The sequence below is a fragment of the Sciurus carolinensis genome, chromosome 6 (assembly GCF_902686445.1).
Source record: "Sciurus carolinensis chromosome 6, mSciCar1.2, whole genome shotgun sequence".
NCBI classification, from domain to species: Eukaryota; Metazoa; Chordata; class Mammalia; order Rodentia; family Sciuridae; genus Sciurus; species Sciurus carolinensis.
Window position 1 is genome coordinate 151,894,995 of NC_062218.1, and position 24,696 is coordinate 151,919,690.

General features: G+C 38.4%; 1 non-coding gene across 1 annotated transcript; it reads left to right on the forward strand.

The window, feature by feature from the left end:
* The first annotated feature begins 1,698 nt into the window (after positions 1-1,698).
* Positions 1,699-1,805, forward strand: LOC124987783 (U6 spliceosomal RNA). The gene has a single exon (XR_007109293.1). It is a non-coding gene; the product is annotated as a U6 spliceosomal RNA (small nuclear RNA).
* The last annotated feature ends 22,891 nt before the right edge of the window (positions 1,806-24,696 follow it).

Sequence of the window (24,696 nt, forward strand, 5' to 3'; positions counted from 1 at the left end):
AGCTCTGACCACCAGACAAAGTGACTGAGCCTTCAAATATGTCCAGACTTAAGCTTTCAGTCTTCTGGTTTAGCTTGCAGCCAACAAGGGAGAAGAGACAAACCATTCCTGCTGTGTCCTATCTGAATCTCAGACTCACAAAATCCCTAAGCATAAAAAAATGGTTGTTTCATACCCACGAAAGTTTGAAGTAATTTATTATGCAACCCCTTCTCCCTCTTTTCTCTACCTCCTCTTTTTCAAAAAATTATTTCAAAGATTCATAATATTTGAGGGGCAGTCTTAAAGACCATTTCTTCAAAATCGTATTAATGAATATTTTAAAAATACGTTAGAGGAAAGCATTCACTTTTTCTCTTTTAAAGGACTTTTGTTAGAGCTGAATTATAAGCAAAAGATTTTTTTTTTTTTTTTTTTTTTTTTTTAAATTCAGGACAATTTCACCAACTTCACCCCAGGTCCAAAGCTATTTTCATTAGAGGAAAAAAAAATGTTTTTCATTTCCTCAAATGGTATTATGTGCACCCAAGTAAGTACAAAGTTGAAAGTCAAAAGTTGTGATACAGCTGGCTGCATTACTTGATCTCTATCTGAATGTTAGTCGCATGATTACTGGAGTTCACTGTCACAGCAGGGTGGGGAGAGGAGGTGGCAGCATCAAAAGGAAATTACATTTGCTAAAAAATATGGGTGAAAATGTCTCTGGCAATTACCACAGGTCATCTCTACTGCACACAGCAAATGGCAGAGAAAAAGGGCTTCCCGTGGGAAGGAGCAGAAAGTGGGGTTAGAACTCTGCTATTGTGATGTGTGAAATCAAAAGGGACCCCCATTATGCGGGCTTGGAGTAAACAGCAATATTAGTATAATGGGCTGTAATAAATTACTAGTGATTTTTAAGATTTCTTTTTTGTTCTTTCAGGTCAGCAAAAATGCCATAATCTTTTCTTGCTTTGTGTTGTGGGCACTACCCTTTTAGACACAGATGATTCCCATTCTATTCCAGCTGGCTGCCTTTAGATTTTTGAATTAGCACTCAATACATTTTAATTCAATTTGGAAACTAATGGATGCCTGAACTTATTTAGCCCATCCATTCAGGCAACTTGAAGTGCAATTTTGATTGAAGCAATTTCTCTAATTACAATTTTAATTCTTCATTTTTTTCTTTGTATAACTGAAAAAATTAAACTCTGTTACATGGATGACTGGAAAACTTTAGGAAAGCAGTATAGGACAGTAGGCTCTAAATGGTTCTTTCAGATTTTTTTCCTGGTATGGTTAAAAAAGAGAAGTACGAGATAATATTGAATGATGTAGAGTATAAGTCTGGTCTTGTATATTAACTCACGTTATTTTTACCCATATTTTATGGCTAGTCTGGGGGTCGAGTTGTATTTCCTTGAACCAGAAAAAAAGGAAGAACACACACATGAAATGAAGACCTAACTTGACATGGTTAACCTATCAGACAGGTGTTTCTCTTGTTACCTGGCTCCCAGGGGTTTTAAAAGGGTTTATATATTTGCATTTTAAAGACAAACTCAGCATCTTTCCACTTTAGTAAGCTAAGCATATAGTCCCTATGTCCCTTTGCTTTGCTGTATGAAAGGCTCTTCCTTCACAGTGAGAGAGCAGTGCTTGAAGCCAAAACAGATAGCAAGACGACACTTTCCCCATAACAAAAACAAGAAAATAGTGCTTGCTTCGGCAGCACATATACTAAAATTGGATCGATACAGAGAAGATTAGCATGGCCCCTGTGCAAGGATGACACGCAAATTTGTCAAGCATTCCATATTTTTTCAAATCAAAACTACCCTAAGATTCCATCTCACCCCAATTAGAATGGCGATTATCAAGAATACAAGCAACAATAGGTGTTGGCGAGGATGTGGGGGAAAATGTACACTCATACATTGCTGGTGGGTTTACAAATTAGTACAGCCAATCTGGAAAGCAGTGTGGAGATTCCTTAGAAAACTTGGAATGGAACCACCATTTGACCCAGCTATCCCACTCTTCGGCTTATACCCAAAGGACTTAAAATCAGCATACTACAGAGATACAGCCACATCAATGTTCATAGCTGCTCAATTTACAATAGCCAGATTGTGGAACCAACCTAGATGCCCTTCAATTGATGAATGGATAAAGAAGCTGTGGTATATTTATACAATGGAATATTACTCAGTCATAAAGAATAATAAAATTATGGTATTTGCAGGCAAATGGATGAAATTGGAGAATATCATGCCAAGTGAGATAAGGCAATCTCAAAACACCAAAGGAAGAATGATCTCATTGATAAGCAGATGATGACACATGATGGGGGGGGGCAAGAATAGAGGAAGGAGGGACTGTATAGAGGGAAAAGATGGGTGGGAGGTGTGGTGGGAAGGAAAAAATAACAGAATGAATCGAACAACATTACCCTATTTAAATGTATGATTACACAAATGGTATGCCTTTACTCCATATACAAACAGAGAAACAAATATCCCATTTGTTTACAATAAAAATAAATTAAAAAAAAAACAAGAAAATGTTATTTTCCTATGTCATCAAGGGTAAAATGGCTGGACAGACTTTCAGTTGAGAGCCCTGTTTAATTAAGGAGTTGGGGGTGGGAGCTACTTTTCCATTTCCTCCTTTTGGGTTCCTGAACATAGGAATGGCTCAAAAGAGGTCAACCTGGGATCTATTTTCCTTCTCTCTGGCAACAGCAATTGTCCTAAGCAAGGACACATGAGCTATGCATAGGCAGAGTCTTGACCTCATTACTCAAACACTGGGAGAAAGAAGCTCACACTTGGGGATAAGGGTGCATGTTTGGATGAGCTTCCTAGGTTTCCTGTACTCTAACCGATTTTAGTGATAAGAAGTGAGACATAAATGCAAAGAGAAGCAGTGTTGCAGTAACAGAAGATGGATGCAGAGAGGGTATGCGTGTCTCAACAGCACGGAGCTGCCCATCTTCTCCCCTGTGTTCCCATCAAATCTGTAACTACACCAGTATGCTTACATTCCTGTTTTGTCAAGATTGGAATGAGTTGGGTTTCTGTGATCTGCAGCTAAGTCACATTACATTGCCCTCAGGAGATGGGGTTGGGAATGTGCATGGGGGTGTATTTTCTTCTATCATGAGCAATACATGGCATCGGTCATTCATAGTACTATTTTTCTATATCCTTCTCTTTTTTCTATAAATTTATTCTTAGAGATATTTATTAACATCCTACTATGCACTGACTATCAAGGTTGCAAAGACAAATAAGAAATAAATTCTTACAAGGATCTCAGATTCTTTGGGGAGACAGACATGTTAAATAACTACAAAATATCACATTTTTCAAAATACTCTGCAGAACACTAGCCTCACAATATATTTTATGAAGAAAGGGATTCCTAATTTCATGAATTTCATGACTATATACATTTGGAAAATGCATCAAACCATAATCTCCTTTTAAGTTTGACATTGTATATTAAAAGACCTCAGAAATGCAACATCTTTGGCCAAATTTTTCATAATTTATTGAAATGGAAGCCCTTGCTCCCTATTGGACCAATTGATATTCTATGAAACTGGTGCTCTACAGAAAGTATTTGAATAGATACAGAGGGAGAGGGGAGATGGAGAATTAGTTCACCTTCAGAAGGATAGAAATGGCTTTAGAAAAGACACAAGAACTTGGACTTGGCATTAATGAGTGAGTTTGTCAGCTCAGGAAAGGGAAAGGATATTTTGAGAAAAGTTTAAAAAGTGAAAAGTAGAGAAATGAAAAAAAGACTATGATTAACCTGGAAATATGAGGCATTTCATGGCACTGGAGAGGGTATAGGGAAAAAAAAAATAACAAGAAGAAAGAGATGGAAAGAAAAGGAGATGGGGAATGAGAAGTGTCAGGTTAAGATATTTGGATCACATTGCTAGAGTAGAGGACCATCGGATATCACTTCTTCCGTGAGGCATGAATTTTATTTCCATTGCAATGTAGCACTTAATATTTTGGAAAATTTCCAACTGAGGTTTTAAACATTTTGCTGATGGCAGAGTGAACAGAATAAAATGAAGGGATTTAGTTTAGGAGGTATGAGTTTTGTTTTCTTTCAATCCCCCAAGTGTATACTTCCAATAGTCTTTTTTTTAAATTTTTTTTTTTTAGTTGTTGATGGACATTTATTTATTTTATTTATATGTGGTGCTGAGAATTGAACCCAGTGCCTCACACATACTAGGCAAGTGCTCTACCACTGAGCCACAACCCCAGCCCCTCCTTCCAATTTTTACCTTACTTATATACTTATATATAAGTATACCTTACTTATATACTTATATAGAGCCTACCTTTAAATTGGAACATGCTCGGTGATAATCCCTTTTAAAAAGTTTGTATTAGAAGAGATTAAGAATGTTTGCATTTTGCTAAGTTTGTCGATTATCAGAATTATTGGAATATCCATCTCCATTCCATTTTGCCTATTTAAATTCCTCTAAAACTGATTTGGAAACCCATCTTCTCTCTGACATCTCTCCTACTATCTCCAACCTACCCATTCATTTAGTACACATGTTCTGAGTACCTAATGTTTGCTGGACACTGGAAATCTTCTACACTGGGAGAGATTCCAGGCTCAGTGAGCTTTGAGTCTATTGGAGAGACAGAGAAGCAAATAGAAATATCATGATTAAGTAAAAGATGATACTTTAAGTAAAAGATGGTTATCCAGGTGGAATAACCAACTAAATATGTGGTGTTCCTCTCTGCCTGCCTGTCAGGTGAAAAGTTTCAGAGAGCTTTCTGGAGAAGATAATGTCTGAAGCTCAACCAAATCAGATAAACAGGAATCATCAAGGTAAAAGAAAATGAGTGAGAATGAGGTTATTCTGGGCCGAGAGAAGACAATGTCACAAAGGTCAGAGAAAGGAGAACTGGGTATTAATTCTGCGTTGGATGTGAGGAAACACTGTAGGAGATAAAGCTGAAGAGAAAGTCAGAACAGAAAGGAGTTTTGGATCATCTAACATACTTTTGAATTTATCCTGAGGTCTATGGAGCATCATCAAAATGGTTTAAGCCGTGGAGGTGACCTGACTAAATTTTCATTTTAAAATGACTAATTGAATTTTGGTATGGAGAAGGGCATGGCCGGAGGCTTCAGAGCCTGCTGAAATGGCCAAGGCTAGGAATGTTGGTGACAGGTGACAAGTGGGGAGGGCAGTGGTGATGGAAAGAGTGAGAGGGAGAGAGACGGAAAAAGGAGAGAAGACGGGATTTGGTGATGGATTGGTTATGGAGATAAGGGAAGGGGAAGTGTAGAGATGGAATGAATTTTCTACCCTATAACTTCTGAATTCCTTGAGTTTATCAAATGTCTAATCCTTTATCCTTCCTCCTTTCTCTCCTACATCTCCAAGCTACTCATTCTTTTAATATGCATATTCTGGGTACTTAATGACTGTTAGCATCTCTGCAAGGCACTGGTAATCTACTAGTCTGGGGAAAAGTCCTGTCTCAGTGAACTTTGAGTCTAGTGGAGAGACAGAGAAGCAAATAGAAATACCGTGTTTATGGTAAATACAAGATGTTAGGGGAGTGCCCAGGTAGAATAACCTACTATGTGTGTCATCGGTGAAATACTAATAGTATTCTGTCTCATGTAGTTATTCATATATATATATATATACATATACACATATATACATATATACATATACACGTATATACATATATATACATATACATATTATATGTTAATGGATCTTTATTTTTTTTTAAATTTATTTGTATGTGGTGGTGAGAATTGAACTCAATACCTCCCACATACTAGGCAACAACCCCAGCCCATCTTCTTATTTTTTATTTTTTCTCACCACCTAAGCATGGGTCTCTCAAGGTGCAGAGACAAGATAATGTGCTATACAGCCCAGTAGAAAGAAAAAGAGTGAAGATTTTATATTTTTTCTGGAAAAAAAGGATCATATTCTGCTTTTGTGTGTGTGTGTGTGTGTGTGTGTGTGTGTGTATTTGTCTCTCTGGGTTTTGGTAAGGTTTTTTTTTTTTTTTTTTCTTCCCTACTTAATTACACAGAGGCATCTAACCAGGTTCTTGAACTTCTGTGATGAAGTTCAGCATGTTTTAGAAGTAACTTTGGTTTTTCCACTTTCTCTCCCTCTGGCCCCCTAATGTCAGCTCAGTGCCTTTTCTTTCCTCACTAATCACTGTCATCTTATCTCTGGCAAACTTGCCACGGAGAGTCTCATTTCATAGTTCTAGGTCGACTCTTGCCCTGTGGGAACAGACTAGATGCAGAGTGCCTGATCTGGACCTTCTGAAATATAAATGACGGGAGGAGGAATGCTTCTGGGGATCGGAACTGCCAGCCAAGTTCCCCTGAGCCTTGCAGGCTCCTCATTAACCAGCCTGGGCGTGGAGACCTCATGGCTGGCTGCTCCCAGAGCACGTGCCCCGTTCTGAAAGTCCAGCTGAGCACGGGGTCTGGTGATGGGCAGGGTTGGGCAGTGGGAAGGAAGGTCTGCCATTTGTTTGGTACTTGCTATGTGCCAGTCACTATGCCAACAACCTGGTGGAATAGATATTTATTCCCACTTTACTGGTGAGCGGACAGATGCTTAGAAACCTAACATGTTCAAAGTCATGCCAAGAGCAAAAGAAGCAAGTGGGACTGGAACCTCATGGCAGAGCTTTGGGTCTGGCTGCCTTTATTCCTTGCAGTTGGATGGGTAAAAACACAGTGCAGGTATTTTAGCACCAGGAGTGTGTAAGTAACACGGAAGTGAGGAGAGGGATCTAGGAAGAGACTGGGCTGTCTCTTATCTCTTGTCGACATTTGGAGACCTCGGTTGTGGTTCTGGTGTTGCTTTCCAGGTGTCTGATCTTGACCAATTCAAGCTAACTTGTGCCTTAGTCGGGGGTATTGTGTCTGATGGTGCAATTGGCATACAGCACAAAAGTTAGGAGACAGAGAAGGACGATCATCACACTGAGGCAAGGCTGCATTCACCCAGAGGTGTAGACCAGCATGGACCCTGACTTTAGTCGTCTTATCTGTGGACTAAACCAGGTCCTTAATGATGAAGAGATTTGGGTTTTTTGGTTAATTTAAATAAATGAAACAACTAAACATGCCCTCTGAATCATCTTATAAGATACACTTAACACTTTTTTTTTTATATAATGTCTTCTGTATCTTCCAAGAAATTGCAATGGCAGAAACGTGGACCACATCTTTGAATTTCATAGACTGCAGATGAGATTCCTGGTTCTACCACCTACTGTTTTGTGACTGGGGACAAGTTATCTCTATAAGCTGTAATTCCTGTGTCTGTAGACAGGGGATGATGATACCTACCTCACAGGCTTGTGTGAAATTTTCATCAACTAATATATTTGAGTACTTTCCACTGTGGCTGTAATTTGTGTCCCTCCTCCTAAAAGCTGTGGCACTCCTTCACAAATAGAGAAAAAATAGTTATCAATTTTGACTTTTTAGCCTTTGGAATATATCAGCCTATTTAATTGTGATAGATTTTGAGTTAGCAGGACTTTCATCACCAGCTAACATTGATTAGACAACAACGCATAGGAACTGAGGTCACATACAGCTAGATCCAGATGTGGACTTGATGGTAGAGGACAAAGGGCATCGTGTCTAACAGGTAGCTCTGTTGTCCTCTGTACAGCTTCCTGAGTAGGTAGGCTTCTTCTACTGCAGAGGTCCAGCAGGTCCTGGCTTACCCCTTCTTCTTCATCTTTGAGTCCAGCAGAAATCTTCTTTCTCTTTCCAAGTGATCAGCAAAAGCCCCCAAAACCAGTCTGTTCATCCCCTGGGAGCATGTGGTTACCCCTGGGTTAGACAGGAGACCTCAGCAGGATTCTCTGATGCCAGATCTGGGCACCTGCCCACATTTCCCCTGCCCTTTTTCTTTTATTTTGGCAAGGTTGGGGGGACAGGGATTGAATACAGGGACACTCATGCACTGAGCCACATTCCTAGTCCTATTCCGTCTTTTATTTAGAGACAGGGCCTCACTGAGTTGCTTAGCACCTCAATTTTGCAGAGGCTGGCTTTGAACTCATGATCTTCCTGCCTCAGCCTCCTGAGCCTCTGGGATTACAGGAGTGTGCCACTCCAGCCAGCTACTCTGACCTTTTATTTTGCTATTGAGTTTTGAAATCTATTTTTAAAATTTTATTTATTTTTATTTTTAGAGACTCCATTTTGATTCACTGTAAGCAAATGGGTTACAACTTTTCATTTTTATGGTTATACATGGTGTAGATTCACACCATTCGTGTAATCATACACGCACACAAGGTAACGATGTTTGTCTCAGTCCACTATCTTTCCTTCCCCTTGCCCCCTTCTCTCCCCTCATTTCCTTCTACACAATCCAATGTTCCTCCATTCTTCTCTTACCCACTCTCCCATTATGTATCATCATCCACTTATCAGAGAAAACATTTGGTCTTTGGTTTTTCAGATTTGGTTTATTTCACTTAGCACGATATTCTCCAACTCCATCCATATACCTGCAAATGCCACACTTTTATTCTTCTTTATAGCTGAGTAATATTCCATTGTGTATATATACCACAGTTTCTTTATCCATTCATCATTGAAGGGCATCTAGATTGGTTCCACAATCTAGCTATTGTGAATTGAGCTGCAATGAACATTGATGTGGCTGTGTTACTGTAGTTTGTTGATTTTAAGCCCTTTGGGTATAAACTGAGGAGTGGGATAACTGGGTCAAATTGTGGGTTCATTCCAAGTTTTCTGAGGAATCTCCACACTGCTTTCCAGAGTGGCTGCAAACAATTTGCAACTCCACCAGCAATGTATGAGTGTGCCTTTTTCCCCACATCCTTGCCAACACCTATTATTGCTTGTGTTCTTGATAATCGCCATTCTAATTGGGGTGAGATGAAATCTTAGGGTTGTTTTGATTTGCATTTCTCTAATTACTAGATATGTTGAATACTTTTTCATATATTTGTTGATGGCTTCTATATCATCTTCTGTGAAGTGTCTGCTCAGTTTTAGTCCACTTATTGATTGGATTATTTGTATTTTGATGTTAAGTTTTTATAAATTTTGGAGATTGATGCTGTATGTGAAGTGTGTGTGGTAAAGATTTTCTCCCATTCTGTACGCTCTCTTTTCATATTATTGATTGTTTCCTTTGCTGGGAAAAACTTTTTAGTTTGAATCTATCCCATTTGTTGATTCTTGATTTCATGACTTGTACTTTAAGAGCCTTGTTAAGGAAGTCTGGTCCTAAGCCAACATAATGAAGATTTGGCCTACCTTTTCTTCTATTAGGCTTAGGGTCTCTGGTCTGTTTCCTAGGTCCTTGATCCATTTTGAGTTGAGTTTTGTGCAGGGTGAGAGGGGTTTAATTTCATCTTACTACATATGTATTTCCAGTTTTCCCAGCACCATTTGATAAAGAGACTATCTTTTATCCATTCTGTGTTTTTGGCACCTTTGTCTAGTATGAGGTAACTGTATATATGTGGGTTTGTCTCTGTGTCTTCTGTTCTGGACCATTGGTCTACCTGTCTATTTTGGTGCCAATACCATGCCATTTTTGTTACTATTGCTCTGTGGTATGGTTTAAGTTCTGGTATTGTGATACATCCTGCTTCATTCTTCCTGCTAAGGATTGATTGCTTTGTCTATTCTGAGTATCTTATTTTTCCAAATGAACTTCATGATTACTTTCTCTATTTCTATGAGGTATGTCATTGGGATTTTAATTGGAATTGCATTGAATCTGTACAGCATTTTTGGTAGTATAGCCATTTTGACAATATAATTCTCCCTATCCAGGAGCATGGGAGATCTTTCCATCTTCTAAGGTTTTCTTTAATTTCTTTCTTTAGTGTTCTGTAGTTATCATTGTAGAGGTCTTTCACCTCTTGTGTTAGATTGATTTCCAAGTATTTTCTCTTTTTGGGGGGCTATTGTGAATGGGGTATTTTCCCTAGTTTCTCTTTCAGAGGATTCATCACTTATGAATAGAAATGCATTAGATTTATGCATGTTGATTTTATATCTGGCTACTTTGCTGTTTTCATGAAGTCTAGTTTTTAAAATATTTACAATAATATTCTTTTACCTTATTATTTTACAATGATATTTCTTAATATGTTAAGTGGAGGATGTGCTTTGGGGAAAGCAACAGTGTGGAGTTTTTTTTTATTCTTATTAGTTACACATGACAGTAGAATGTATTTTGACATACATATATGGAGTACAACTTCTCATTCTTCTGTTTGTACATGATGTAGAATTACATTGGTCAGGTAATCATATAAGCACATGGGATAGTAATGTCTGATTCATTCTACTATCTTTTCTATTTCCATTCCCCCTCCCTTCTCTTCATTCCCTTTTGTCTAATCCAAAGTACTTCTATTAAAAGTGTGAATTTTTATTGATTGTACATCTGCATCAAATGAGGTTATGATCACTGGCAAACACCAGTGTTTCCATGTTGGGACTGTGATCCACCTTTAGGCCATGTTCTGGGATGTCCATGAAGTAATGCCCATGATTGGCAACACTGGTAACTTGTTTTATGTGGTTTTTATTTTTTTCATTAGAACGTGAAGAAAGGCGTATGTTGGTTTTGACAAATGTTGTAACACCATCAAATCTATTGAATCCAAGAGGCTTACAGGACACCAAAGGTACAAAATTACAAAAGATTCACACCAAAGCACATTATAATAAAAATGACCAACATACTAAATAAAGATAGAATTTTAAAGACCATGAGAGAAAAGTATCAGATTACGTACAGGGAGAAACCAATATTGATATCAGTAGATTTCTCAACTCAGACCTTTAAAAACTAGGAGAGCCTAGAAAAACATATTTCATGTTCTGAAAGAACATGAATGCCAACCAAGAATCTTATATTCAGCAAAACTAACCTTCAGATTTGATGATGAAGTAAAATCCTTCCATGATAAACAAAAGTAAAAAGAATTTACAAATACAAAACTTGCTCTACAGAACATTCTTAGCAAAATATTCCATGAGGAGGAAATGAACAACAACAATGAAGGTCAGAAAAGGGAGGAATTACACTAAAGGAAAAACCAATCAAAGGAAAACCCAAGTCAAGTTAAACCAAAAATAAGCCTAAAATGAATGTAAATACAAATTATATCTCAATAATAACCCTGAATGTTAATGGCCTAAGATCACTAATAAAAAGACAGGGACTGGCAGATTGGATTTAAAAAATTGACCCAACAATATGCTGCCTTCAAGAGACTCATCTCATGGGAAAAGACATCCACAGACTGAAGGTGAGAAAACATATCATACACTCAGTAAAAAAAAAAAAACACAGGGGTTTCCATCCTCAGATAAAGTAGACATCAAGTCAAAGTTAGTCAGAAGGGAAGGGAAGGATATTACATACTGCTTAAAGGGAACCATAAATTAGCAAGATATAACAATCGTTAATATTTATGCCCCAAACAATGGAGAATCAATTTACGTTAAATAAACCCTTCTGAATTTCAGGAATCAAATACACCACAACGCAGTAATACTGGGTGACTTTAACACACCTCTCTCACCACTGGATAGATCTTTCAAACAAAAACTGAACAAAGAAACCATTGAACTCAATAATATAATCAATAATTCAGACTTAACAGGCATATATAGAATATTCCATCCATCTATGAGCGAATATACTCTTTTCTCAGTAGCACTCGGATCCTTCTCTAAAATAGACCATATGTTATGCCACAAAGCTACTCTTAGCAAATACAAAAAGATAGAGATACTACCTTGTATTCTATCAGACCATAATGGAATGAAATTAAAAATCAATGATAAAATAAGAAATAGAAAGTACTCCAAAAACTGGATAATATAAATAATGTGCTATTGAATGATGCATGGATAGCAGAAGACATCAAGGAAGAGATTAAAAAGTTGTTAGAGGTAAAGGAGAACACTGATACAATGTATCAAAATCTTTGGGACACTATGAAAGCGGTACTAAGAGGAAAATTCATTGCATGGAGCGCATTCCAGAAAAGAATGAAAAGTCAACAACTAAATGACCTAACATTACAGCTCAAAGCCCTAGAAAAAGAAGAACAGAATAACAGCAAAAGTAGTAGAAGACAGGAAATAATTAAAATCAGAGCTGAAATCAATGAAATTGAAACAAAAGAAACTATTCAAAAAATTGACAAAACAAAAAGTTGGTTCTTTGAAAAAATAAACAAAATTGATAAACCCTTAGCCACATTAATGAGGTGAGAGAATATTCAAATTACTAAAATTTGTGATGAAAAAGGAAATATCATGACAGACACTATAGATATACAAAATATAAACAGAAGTTATTTTGAAAATCTATACTAAAATAGAAAATCTCGAAGACATAGAAAAATTTCTAGAGACATGATTCACCCAAACTGAATCAAGAGGACATACACAATTTAAACAGAACAATTTCAAGCAATGAAATAGAAGACGCCATCAAAAACCTACAGGGACCAGAGCTTTGTGGTACATGTGAGTAGAGGGTTGACAAAATAAATCTACTCCTTTAAAAAAAAAAAAAAAAAAGCCTACCAACCAAGAAAAGCCCAGGAGCAGATGCATTAACAGCCGAGTTCTACAAGATTTTCAAAGAAGAACAAATACCAATACTCCTCAAAGTATTCTATGAAACAGAAAAGGAGGGAACCCTTCCAAACTGATTCTGTGAAGCTAGTATCACTCTGATACCAAAATCAATCAACAACACATCAAGGAACGGAAACTTCAGACCAATATCCCTGATGACTATAGATGCAAAACTCCTTAACAAACATTCTGACAAATTGCATAAAAATCATATTAAAAAGATAGTGCACCATGATCAAGTGGGTTTCATTCCAGGCATGCAAGGTTGGTTCAACATCTGGAAATAAATGTAATTCATCATATCAATAGACTTAAAGTTAAGAAACATATGATCATTTCAATAGACACAAAAAAAGCATTTGATAAAAATACAGAATCCCTTCGTGCTCTAAAGACTAGAAAGAAAAGGGATTGTGGGAACATATTTCAACATTGTAAAGGCTATCTATGCAAAGCCCAAGGTCAACATCATTCTAAATGGAGGAAAATTGACAGCATTCTCTGTAAAAACTGGAACAAGAAGGATGCCCTCTTTCACCACTTCTATTCAACATAGTTCTTGAATCTCTAGCCAGAGCATCAGACAGACCAAAGAAATTAGAGGGATACAAATAGGAAAAGAAGAAAAATTATCACTATTTTCTGACAACATAATTTTATATTTAGAGGATCCAAAAAATTATACCAGAAAACTTTTAGAACTTATAAATGAATTCAACAAAGTAGTAGGATATAAAATCAATAATCATAAATATAATGCATTTCTATTCATAAGTGATGAATCCTCTGAAAGAGAAACTAGGGAAAATATCCCATTCACAATAGCCTCAAAAAAAGAGAAAATACTTGGAAATCAATCTAACAAAAAAGGTGAAAAACCTCTACAATGAAAACTACAGAACACTAAAAAGAGAAATTAAAGAAAACCTTAGAAGATGGAAAGATCTCCCATGCTCCTGGATAGGCAGAATTATATTGTCAAAATGGCTATACTACCAAAAATGCTATACGAATTCAATGCAATACCAATTAAAATCCCACTGACATACCTCATAGAAATAGAGAAAGCAATCATGAAGTTCATTTGGAAAAATAAGATACTCAGAATAGACAAAGCAATCAATCCTTAGCAGGAAAAGAAGCAGGATGTATCACAATACCAGAACTTAAACCATACCACAGAGCAATAGTAACAAAAATGGCATGGCATTGGCACCAAAATAGACAGGTAGACCAATGGTCCAGAACAGAAGACACAGAGACAAACCCACATAAATACAGTTACTTCATACTAGACAAAGGTGCCAAAAACACAGAATGGATAAAAGATAGTCTCTTTATCAAATGGTGCTGGGAAAACTGGAAATACATATGCAGTAAGATGAAATTAAACCCCTCTCACCCTGCACAAAACTCAACTCAAAATGGATCAAGGACCTAGGAAACAGACCAGAGACCCTAAGCCTAATAGAAGAAAAGGTAGGCCAAATCTTCATCATGTTGGCTTAGGACCAGACTTCCTTAACAAGGCTCTTAAAGTACAAGACATGAAATCAAGAATCAACAAATGGGATAGATTCAAACTAAAAAGCTTTTTCCCAGCAAAGGAAACAATCAATAATATGAAAAGAGAGTCTACAGAGTGGGATTAAATCTTTACCACACACACTTCAGATAGAGCACTAATCTCCAAAATTTATAAAGAACTTAAAACGTTTACACCAAAAATACAAGTAACTTAATCAATAAAAGGGATGGTTTTAAACAACACCACCAACAAAAAAACCCTATTTCCCAGCAAAGGAAACAATCAATAATATGAAAAGAGAGTGTACAGAGTGGGAGAAAATCTTTACCACACACATTTCACATAGAGCATCGATCTCCAAAATTTATAAAAACTTAACATCAAAAATACAAATAATCCAATCAATAAGTGGACTAAAACTGAGCAGACTCTTCACAGAAGATAATATAAAACCCATCAACAAATGTATGAGAAAGTGTTCAATATCTCTAGTAATTAGAGAAATGCAAATCAAAACGACCCTAAGATTTCATCTCACTCCAATTAGAATGGCTATTATCAAGAACACAAGCAACAATAGGTGTTGGTGAGGATGTGGGGAAAAAGGCACACTCATACATTGCTGGTGGAGTTGCAAATTGTTTGCAGCCACTCTGGAAAGCAGTGTGGACATTCCTCAGAAAACTTGGAATGGACCCACAATTTGACCCAGTTATCCCACTCTTCGGTTTATACCCAAAGGACTTAAAATCAACAAACTACAGTAACACAGCCACATCAATGTTCATAGCAGCTCAATTCACAATAGCTAGATTGTGGAACCAATCTAGATGCCCTTCAATTGATGAATGGGTAAAGAAACTGTGGTATATATACACAATGGAATATTACTCAGCTATAAAGAAGAATAAAAGTGTGGCATTTGCAGGTATATGGATGGAGTTGGAGAATATCATGCTAAGTGAAATAAACCAATCTGAAAAAACCAAAGACCAAATGTTTTCTCTGATAAGTGGATGATGATACATAATGGGAAGGTGGGTAAGAGAAGAATAGAGGAACATTCGATTATGTAGAGGGAAATGAGGGGAGTGGAGGGGGCAGGAGGAAGGCAAGATAGTGAACTGAGGCAGACATCATTATCCTATGTACTTGTATGATTACATGAATGGTGTGACTCTACATTGTATACAACCAGAGAAATGAAAGTTTGTACTTCATTTATCTACAATGAATCAAAATGCATTATGCTGTCATGTATAACTAAATAGACAAACAATTTAAAAAATGAAAAGAACTGGGCAGTTCTTTGGCAAAATTGGAAGAACTGGCAATAATGAGATTTTATTCCCTGGTGAAGACAATCTTCTGGAACTCAGTAGCAGTTCTGTGGACAGGGCCTACGGTTTACTACTCCCTGACCTGGCTGACTTCACACCTTATTTTTCCTGACCTAAGTGTCTAAGTTTATATGCTGCAATAGTTCATTCTTCTTTACTATCACAAAATACCCAAGGCAGGCTAACTTTAAAATGAAAAAAAAAAAAAAAGATTTCTTTAGTGCACAGTTTGTGAGGTTAAGGGACACGGCTCATTCTGGTAGGGTCTCACCATGACTGAGTCCTATCATGGCAGGAGCACAAAACCAGCACAAAACAGGCAGCTTGAGAAACACTGGAGCCCTTCAACCCCTAGTGAGGACACCCTCCCTGTAATTAACCTAAGGACTTCTCACAAGGCCTCACCTCTGGAAGCTTCCATACAACATCACCACACTGAGGACCAAGCTTCCGAGGTCCGAACCTTTGGCAAACACACTTAACCATGTCGAAACCATGGCATGTTCTTCATGGAAAGTGTGAGCCATCCAGCACTCAGAGGCTGCCAATCAGAGAAACAAGAGCCATTTGCACAAAAGCTTCGGACATACTTAGCTCAGGAATAAATTCAACTGCTATATTTTAAAAGTTGTATACATGAAAGGCAGTGATTATACAAATAATTAAAAAAAATTATTGCTTGATTTTTCCTTCTCATCCATGAGCCAAATAAACGTTTCCTCCTAAAAAAAAAAAAAAATACATAAAAAGTCAATGCTCAAAATTAATTACATTTCTATGTCAGGAAATGGGAAGTGTGATTGGTTTAAAGTTCGTGGTCTCTACCAAGGTCAATTTGAGCAACTTGCTTCATGTTATTGGCAGGGCCAAAGTCTGTGTGAGCAGGCCTTTGCTGAGAGAATCTCCATCGACATGACTGCACAGGACGGGCAGGTGCGGAGCCGGATGGAGTAATTGCCATACTTTTCCTGTGTGAAGGAACATAACGCTCTGTCCTGCTTCAGACACGGAGTTTCAGATCTTCGTCATTTAAATCCTTTTAAATCTTCAAAGAAAAACCCTCAGTCATTTCACATCAAGGGCGTGGAGATGGTTGAGATTAGGGAAGAATGACTCCGTGGGTTCCCCACCTTCTCATCTAGCCGCCTGCAATAAGCAATTACTTTTACTCCAACTGGGGAGCCATCTAAATGGGGTGAGGCCAGGCTGTAACGCAGAAGCAGCAGCAAGAAGAAACTATTCCTGTCTGGGTTCTTGTGCATGTTTTAAGTACTGTCTCCTGGTCAGAAAGTCTTTCTGATGCCAGAAATCACTCAGAATCGCACCTGCTCTGGCCTCAAACCTGTCCCCTTGCGCAGACCACGCATCAGCAGAACTCCCTGGCTTGGCCCTTCTGGTTGCCTGTGGGGCTGTCCCCTCCTGCACAGCCTGCTGAGCTGGCCTTCGCAGGCAGGCTGTGCCTGTGTGCTTCTCACTTATTATGTCTCTTAAATTCAATTAGTGCCCCCGTGCTGCAGGAGGCCAGCACGCTCTCCCATCACAAGAAAGAAACAACCCACAGCTTGTCCATGGCCCTGTCTTGGCATTTCCACGAAGCTTTTACCTCCCCACAATTTAAATTCAGTCCACAGCACGGGTCACAAATCAGTGGTTGTTGGAATGTATTATGAAGAAATAAACATTTATCAAATTGCTTTTCAAGAAGGTGAATAATTTAGCCAAAAAAAAAAAAAAATTACAACCACCATCACAACAAAATTGTGCTGCTGACTGACGATTTATTTTATTCCTCTGAGATGCTAGAAGCTGAAGTGTGCTCAGTGAATATTGATCAGCCGGATGCAGATAAATGGAATTCTTTATAATTCTTGGGTTATTAACTTGCTGCCAATTAAGAACTAAAAACACTGAAAGGCCACCCCACAGTATTAGTAAGTATCCCGAGGTTTGCTGCTGACCAGGGTGGCTGGCTTGTTATTGCCAAGTTAGCACTTAATCACCAAAGAACCACAAGTTTTTGCAGCAGTATCCAAATACTTTTCAGTCCTTTTCAGTAAAGTCATATTTCTTCCTGGAGAACGTTTTCCTAAACATCTATTATCATCATCTTTCCTGATATTTATTAATTACTTGAACCATGTTAGGTACCAGGCCATCTCTTTTACATAATTGATTTAATTAAGTACTCCTGACAACACTTATGCTAGGTCTTGTTTTTTCATCTTACCCAAGAGTAAGCTGATGCTCAGAGAGGTGAATTCATTGCCCTTGGGGGAACACAGCTTGTGAGAGGCAAAGTAATGGTTTGTGTTCAGCTCAATCTAACTCTAAAGGCTTTGCTCATAAGCACAACTGTATCCCATATTAAATTAAGTCACGAGCTTTTTGCCAGGATGGACTCCAAACCATCTTTCATGATGGTTCATAATCTGGGGAATCCATCCTGGATCTCCTTTCCAACAAAGGGGGAATAAACAGGGCTTTTCCTATGTTGATAATCAACAGCCTCTGGAGATGGACATGGGATGACCTTCACTTGTGAACAGGGACAGGCTACTTATTGGGCACTGCATCCAGCTCCTTGGTCACTAAGTACCTACTGAGTACCTGTGAGGGGAAGACAGGGCATGGAGGATTATGGCAGTTGTTGAAGTTGTCACGCAGAATGGCTCACCTATGAGGAGGCTTCTCAACACTCAGCCTAAGCCTCCTTAACTGGTAGAGGGGCTGAGAGGGCTTGGAATCATTTTCCTGTTTGTTCTCGGAGACTTTCTTCCCCCTTCCTTATCCCTGAATCTCAGTGAGGGCCAGCACCTGCAAGCTCCCTTCCCAGCTGGCTGGTGGCGTGTTCGGCCAACGGAAGCCCTGGTGGGGGTGGAGGTGGAGGAAGACACACGTTGGAGCATTTCCCCCTCTGGAAGCATCTCCATCTCTCCTGCTGTTCCAGCTCTGCAGAAACTGGCTTCGGCTCCAGCTTCCCTCGCTGGTATTGACTCACAGCCCTGAGGACATGTCTCTTTCCCGGTGGCTCCAGATCTGAGGTAACATCTTGTTTTGCTACCTTCTGGGTGGACTTACCATTCATGTAATGCTTCTCAACTCTTCCATGACCTGGATAACCAATTGCCTCGCCTAAATTCCCAGTGTCTGAAACACCTAAACTGATCTCTGGCTTTCTAACAGGAGTGTGATCCATTGATATCCACCTTTTGGCAATGACTAGGATTAACTTGAAAAACATAATGTACTTAATGTACCTAGGATATAATAGGTCTTGATAAATCTCAGAATGCTCAGCGAGGAAGAGGAAAAGTCAAAGAATTAAGATAAAGTAGGTTGTAACTGAGTAGAAAATGCTTCAGGTGGGAGTCTGTGCCCTTGGGTCTCTGATTCTGAGTATAGTTGCTTATAAGAAATCAGGTGAATACCTTAGGTTCTAATGGACTGATCTTACCTATCAAATCTGAAAAATATTTCTGAGCTACAAAAGAAAATATGTGAATGCAGTTGGGGATAAATGTTGGGAATCCGAGAAATTAACAATGGGGGCAGTATTTGACTGCGTCACAAAGAGTGATTAACCCAAAGGTCACAGATGCCAGAGGTCACAGCCAGCCTTGTCAGCTGGTCACCCTATGCAAATTTCATGTAAAAGAATCGGAAAAACAGAAAAGACAGCTCATGGTGGGGACCAAACAGGACCAAGGCTGTTAGAGACATTCAGGTGTCTTCAATAAGGAGACAAAGAACACAATTTGATCATGTTTCCAATTGCCTCCCCAGCCTACTCTTGATATTTAAGTTATCACAAGCCCAATCTTAGGAATTCTACCAAGAGATACTCACAAGGGCAACCTGGGATCCTCCACTTTTTTAAGAAAAAAATTTACCATATGCTTATGCTATATATAGTATTTTTGGGGTCCAAATGGCCTCTCAAGAGGATCTCTTTGTGTCCTGGTTCAAATGGGGGTGTTGGTGGAATACCAGCAGCTCGTACTTGTAGGTGATGTTCAGAGCCTGAAGGGGGCCCGTGGCACCGCCCTTGCAGTCATCTGCAGACCCTTTCCTAGTGAGATAAGAGACTATAAGCAGACAGGTCAGGAATTCTGGGACAGGGACCTCGCTTCAGTGTTATGACTTGGCTTAATGTCCTGAGATATATTTGAGCAAAACACTCCACACATCTCATTAGTAAGAGATTGGTCTAGGACAGTTGTTTGGATGCTTCCTTCAGTACTTTGGATGCTCTGAAAAATTTGGCATTTGTAGTGGCTGGAGGCGAGGAGTATATTTATTGGGTGCAGAATGTCTTTTCATCTGCGAGTGAAACCTGTCTGGCTTCTGAAGTTGGTGCTTTCCCCGTGGGCTTTCTCTCGTGGTGTTAATGAGGAAGGAGTTAAGTTGGAATGAGTGGGACTGAAGGAAGGAGAATATACATTCACAAGGAGCTGTTGTACTTTTCAATTTGAGCTTGCGCTGCCAGATAACTTGGCAGGCACCAGAAACAGCTACTGCAGGACTAGAAAGTTACATGAATACCAGAGGGAAAAAACTGATTTGCTCACTAGGAAACTCTATTAAGTGAACATCTGTTAACTGTAAAAATCCCATGCACCAAATGGGAAAATATAATGAAACTCAGAGCTTTTGAGCAAATTAAAATCATAAAATACCAGTGGGCAGGAATCTTTGTGTGTTTACCATTTTGAAATTTACATGGAAACTCAGAGCAAAGCAAAACAAAACCGAAACACTTAGAGTTATTTACTGTGGGCATGGATGGAACAGAGCTCGCCTTTGCTTTGGAAGATAGCTAAGAGTTGGGCAAAATGCACTCAGGAAGTTCAGGCGAAAAGCTCCCCAGCTGATATCTGTTGACACAATAAAAGATTGTGGCTCTGCAGTAGGAGGGCTGTAATCAGAACAAGGAGAGTCGGGAGCTTGGCTCTGTCCTTTGCGGAGTCAGGGACTATTATGGATTTCTGCTGTCCAGATGCTGCTGAATTCCTAAAGGAGGGAAGGGAAGGAGCAGAGAATGTGTGGTTTTTCCATATGGTGTGTGCCCAAGAAAAATGCCTTAGCAATATGGTGTGTGGAGGGAATTGTGTTTAAAATGCTCATCCTGCTTAGTGCATTGGATACAAAGTACAACCCCAGGACAGCCTGTCAAAAGGGATTTTGTGCATGCTCACAGTTGGGGAAATTCCATTCTGTGTATTTGATTTTTTAATTTTTAAAAATTTTTTGAATGTAACCATCCTAGACTGGGCAACATGAGAAGAACATGGGTTAACTACAAAGTACAGATCTATGTTCAAGATAGGGTGAGGTCAGTTTAATTTCAATACTACATAAATCCCTGTGGCCCTTTGGGCATTGGTTATATTAATGGCCTTGAACGTTTACGCGGTGGCATTGGAGTTATTTAATCTTGTGATTATCTGTGCTGATTTCCGATGGGAGCAAAGGAGGGGTGGGGAGTTAACAAGGGAATGTAAAGCATAACAAAGGGTCAAAGGTACTTGGCGCATGAGAACAGTTCTGATTATTGTCAGGTGCACATAAATGGAATGGGCTTCTGGAAAGATGTGTTCTGCCCCATGTTTTGCTGAGCTCTAATTGGAGACCTAGCTCCCCTAATTGTGCAGTGAGGTCTAGCTACTGTAGTTAAGAGGGAAGCTGTATATCAGGGGGCAGAGGGTAAAGCTTTTAAATAAAGCTTCTTTCCCAAATGCCTAAGCAAGAAATTGGAACAGAAAATATACTGTAGAGCTAAAAAGTCTTAAAGTACCTCTTAAATCTTTACTACAATTACCATAATATGGAATAATAGAGCTGATACTATTTTTAAAAGCTTTTGAAGGTTGCAAGTAGCAGCCATAAATTGTGGGTTGCAGAAAATCTGTAACTGTAGTTTTTCAGAAGTTTTTTATTTTAATGAAAGAGAAAAGGTTTTAATAAAACTAGAGAGAAGTAATAGGGAACATCATGAGGTAATGGGAATACCGTCTTAGTTCTAGAAGTACAAAGGGGTCTAAATGACTGGCAAGTGTCTCCTTATTAAAAAAAAAGAAATCAGATTCTTCTTCCTGGCCACATGTGGAAACACTCAGATTTTAAGTCTGATTTATTAAGAAAATAATTTCTGCAAAGTATGACAGAAATAATCTGACACTGGTGGAGATGTAAATAGTTTGGGAAAATATGAGGCAGAGAAAAAAAAATGAGGCAGATATTCTGACTCACTTTATGAATAGAAAAATGCCCTAGGATACATTGCTGTAGAGAGTAAGTTATACCAGTGACCTGATTACCTTGGAGAAAATGGTTTCCATGTCTATGGCAATGGGTTATGAGTGAGAATTATGAAAGATTTCTGTTTGTGATGGGTTGCTTACAGATGCCTGCCCTCCCTCCATCCCCGTCTCTCCATCTCCTCCCCTGACCATTTGTGCAAATAAAAGAAAGTATCTGTGCATCATCCACAATTATATACTAACCGAGACACCTTCTCTTTGTGATGAGTGATGAATGTTTCCCAAGTGATGAATCCTTAATCCATCAATGAAAAGTCAATGATGATTTGCTAGTCAAGAGGGACAATGTTACTAAGGTTAGGCTGGTCTGGTGAGACACAGAAACCCAAATGGTTAAACTACAAAAGACTTACCAGCTCTATTTGTGAAGATGAAGACTTAGAGGTAGAACAATGGATTTTGTGAAACTTTTTTTTTTTTTTTTCATTTTTTCTCCCTTATTTTCAAAATGGTGAATGAAAGTTCTTTGAGGGCAAGACCGGTGTTGTGTAAGGAGGAGAGTGACACATGGGATTTGGATGTGACCAAAGCAGGGTTGATGGTGGGGACCCAAAGGGTCTGGGAGGTTACCAAATGGCGTTCATTTGTCCAAAAAAGTAATTTCTATGATGAGCTTTGGCTGAGTTGGATGGTGATGAAGGGAAGATGGCAGAGAACTGGGGAAGGAGAAAAGATGGAAAAGATGTCATATATGGTGGAGAAAAGACAAATTTGAGGTAGATGGGTGAACAGAAGTCAGATGGTGGTAGTCAGTGTCTGGAGACCAGGATCTTTGAAAAAATATTTCCAGGAAGAATTTGGGGATGTTGAGTTACAATGACTAAACATAATAATCATAAGCTTCTTGGTACCATGTGGTCAATTTCTGCCTTCCTCATTTTTATTGATGGTGCAAAAGTAAATGTATATCTTTGACTTGTGGATTTCTTTAATCTATCTATCTATATGTATATTTTTTCCAACTAGTTTTAAAGGCAATGCCAATGCTACGTTCCTCAGAGCTTTGCTGTGGAGCATGTGGGCAAATATTCTTTATTTTTTCATGATTGAGTTTTGGTCGAGGGAGCCCAAGGATCTATTCATGCTTCTTTTCTATGTTCTCATTGTTACTGGTATAATATTTTTTCCCCTCATCTGATTCTAAACACCTTGAAGGTCGATAATCTGATTTTATAAAAAAATATTTTACTACCTAACACATGATGGAAGTTTCACAAATGTTTGTGTAAATGGTTAAATAATTAATGAGTAGATCTCATCAAAGGATCTTCTGATGTAAGGAGATTTGCCTGTTTTCCCCGTTTTCTGTAGTTAATGTTATGCTATTTTAAAAGGCACATTAGGGCTTTCTTCATCTAGCTCTGTCTCGGTTCTTTGGTACAGAGGTGAATAGGAAGAGATCTTTGGTCTCCAAAGACACATGTTTAGGTAAAGAAGGGTGAGAGGCTCTTAAAAAGCAGTAAATAGACATTCTAATTGGGTTGAGAGGGAATCTTAGGGTAGTTTTGATTTGCATTTCTCTTATTACTAGAGATGTTGGTGTTGGCAAGGATGTGGAGAAAAAGGTACACTCATATATTGCAGGTGGGTTGCAAACCAGTGCAGCCACTCTGGAAAGCAGTGTGGAGATTCCTTAGAAAACTTGGAATGGAACCACCATTTGACCCAGCTATCCCACTCCTCGGCCTATATCCAAAGGACTTAAAATCAGCATACTACAGTGATGCAGTCACATCAATGTTCAGAGCAGCTCAATTCACAATAGCTAGATTGTGGAACCAACCTAGATGCCCTTCGATTGATGTATGGATAAAGAAACTGTGGTATATATACACATTGGAATTTACTCAGTCAAAAAGAAGAATAAAATTATGGCATTTGCAGGTAAATGGATGGAGTTGGAGAATATCATGCTAAGTGAAATAAGCCAGTCCCCCAAAACCAAAGGCTGAATGATCTCTGTGATAAGCAGGGGGTGGGGGATGGTAGGGAGGCAAGAATAGAGGAAGGACGATTGTATAGAGGAAAAAGAGGGGTGGGAGAAGGTGGGGGGAAGGAAAAATAATAGAATGAGACAAACATCATTACCTATGTACATGTATGATTGCACAAATTGTGCAACTCTACTTCATGTACAACCAGAGAAACAAGTTTTACCCTATTTGTGTACAATGAATCAAAATAAATAAATAAATTTAAAAAAATGTACAATAGAGCAATAAAATGAAGTCATCATATATATTTTTGATAAAAAAAAAGGCAGTAAATAATATAATGGGCTAGGCAGGAGCTAAAAAGAGACTCATGCAGTGTGCTTTCAGGGAACCAAGAGGGAAAGGGTTAGTTGTGCCTGGGAAGACATGGAAGCAGAAGAACTGGTATGGTGACTCGTGTTCTGACTTACACCTTCCTTCAGAAGCTCTAAAAGACAATCTGAATATTCTGTATTGTAAATGTATTTTTTTTTTGGTAAATTTGTTTTTGGTTTCCATTTTAAATAATTTATGGTTTTCCTGATTCCAGTAGTATACTATGTAGAAAACTTGGAAAATACAGAAAATTGTATTGACGTCGAAATCCGACATAATTTTATTGCTTAGAAATGATTCTAATTGGTGCTTGTTTTTCTCCCTTTTTTCCCTCTCATATTTGTATTAAACTATTTCTCTATATTTCAAAATTAAATTGGTATCACATTCGTGTATATATTTTATCTTTTATTTGTTCTACATGACAGTAAAATGCATTTGTGCATTTTAATAAATCATACATAAATGAAATATAAGTTCTCAGTTTTCTGATTGTACATGGA